Consider the following 2,500-nt stretch of genomic DNA (forward strand, 5'->3'; position numbering starts at 1 on the left):
ACCCTATTCTCAATGGGCCCTGGTCAGAGGTAGTATTAATGACACCCTATTGTCTATGGGCCCTGGTCAGAGGTAGTGTACATCATTAATGACACCCTATTCTCTATGGACCCTGGTCGGAGGTAGTATTAATGACACCCTATTCTCTATGGGCCCTGGTCAGAGGTAGTGTACATCCTTAATGACACCCTATTCTCTATGGGCCCTGGTCAGAGGTAGTGTACATCCTTAATGACACCCTATTCTCTATGGACCCTGGTCAGAGGTAGTGTACATCCTTAATGACACCCTATTCTCTATGGACCCTGGTCAGAGGTAGTGTACATCCTTAATGACACCCTATTCTCTATGGGCCCTGGTCGGAGGTAGTATTAATGACACCCTATTCTCTATGGACCCTGGTCAGAGGTAGTGTACATCCTTAATGACACCCTATTCTTTATGGGCCCTGGTCAGAGGTAGTGTACATCCTTAATGACACCCTATTCTCTATGGACCCTGGTCAGAGGTAGTGTACATCCTCAATGACACCCTATTCTCTATGGGCCCTGGTCAGAGGTAGTGTACATCCTTAATGACACCCTATTCTCAATGGGCCCTGGTCAGAGGTAGTATTAATGACACCCTATTGTCTATGGGCCCTGGTCAGAGGTAGTGTACATCCTTAATGACACCCTATTCTCTATGGAACCTGGTCAGAGGTAGTGAACATCCTTAATGACACCCTATTCTCTATGGGCCCTGGTCAGAGGTAGTATTAATGACACCCTATTCCCTATGGACCCTGGTCAGAGGTAGTGTACATCCTTAATGACACCCTATTCTCTATGGACCCTGGTCAGAGGTAGTGTACATCCTTAATGACACCCTATTCTCTATGGGCCCTGGTCAGAGGTAGTATTAATGACACCCTATTCCCTATGGACCCTGGTCAGAGGTAGTGTACATCCTTAATGACACCCTATTCTCTATGGGCCCTGGTCAGAGGTAGTGTACATCCTTAATGACACCCTATTCTCTATGGACCCTGGTCAGAGGTAGTGTACATCCTTAATGACACCCTATTCTCTATGGAACATGGTCAGAGGTAGTGTACATCCTTAATGACACCCTATTCTCTATGGGCCCTGGTCAGAGGTAGTGTACGTCCTTAATGACACCCTATTCTCTATGGACCCTGGTCAGAGGTAGTGTACATCCTTAATGACACCCTATTCTCTATGGGCCCTGGTCAGAGGTAGTGTACATCCTTAATGACACCCTATTCTCTATGGGCCCTGGTCAGAGTTAGTGTACATCCTTAATGACACCCTATTCTCTATGGACCCTGGTCAGAGTTAGTGTACATCCTTAATGACACCCTATTATCTATGGACCCTGGTCAGAGGTAGTGTACATCCTTAATGACACCCTATTCTCTATGGACCCTGGTCAGAGGTAGTGTACATCCTTAATGACACCCTATTCTCTATGGGCCCTGGTCAGAGGTAGTGTACATCCTTCATGACACCCTATTCTCAATGGGCCCTGGTCAGAGGTAGTGTACATCCTTAATGACACCCTATTCTTTATGGGCCCTGGTCAGAGGTAGTGTACATCCTTAATGACACCCTATTCTCTATGGACCCTGGTCAGAGGTAGTATTAATGACACCCTATTCTCTATGGGCCCTGGTCAGAGGTAGTGTACATCCTTAATGACAAATAGACAGGGAGTATGGCCCAGTTAGACAGGGTGTATGGCCCAGTTAGACAGGGTGTATGGCCCAGTTAGACAGGGTGTATGGCCCAGTTAGACAGGGTGTATGGCCCAGTTAGACAGGGAGTATGGCCCAGTTAGACAGGGTGTATGGCCCAGTTAGACAGGGTGTATGGCCATGTTAGACAGGGTGTATGGCCCAGTTAGACAGGGTGTATGGCCCAGTTAGACAGGGTGTATGGCCATGTTAGACAGGGTGTATGGCCCAGTTAGACAGGGTGTATGGCCCAGTTAGACAGGGTGTATGGCCATGTTAGACAGGGTGTATGGCCCAGTTAGACAGGGTGTATGGCCCAGTTAGACAGGGTGTATGGTCCATTTAGATTAAAAGTAGCTATCAGAAAAGTCAATGCTGGAAAGCGAAGACATTTGAATATAAACAAGGCTGTTATTGATTTATTCACTGATTTATATTGGACTTGTCCAGTTGGGGATATTTGATGAGAACCTCTCTTCTACAGATGATCTGTTTCTGAACACGACTGAAGGCAAGCTGCTATATATACACACACACACACACACACACACACAGAAACACACACACACACACACACACACACACACACACACACACACACACACACACACACACACACACACACACACACACACACACACACACACACACACACACACACACACACACACACACACACAGTTGTTTCTGTAGGAATCACATAAATAAGTCAGAAAAGTCCCATAATGCAACATCATGTTTTTCCTTCAACTTTTGATTGAATTT

The sequence above is a fragment of the Salvelinus fontinalis genome, chromosome 11 (assembly GCF_029448725.1).
Source record: "Salvelinus fontinalis isolate EN_2023a chromosome 11, ASM2944872v1, whole genome shotgun sequence".
Lineage (NCBI taxonomy): Eukaryota > Metazoa > Chordata > Actinopteri > Salmoniformes > Salmonidae > Salvelinus > Salvelinus fontinalis.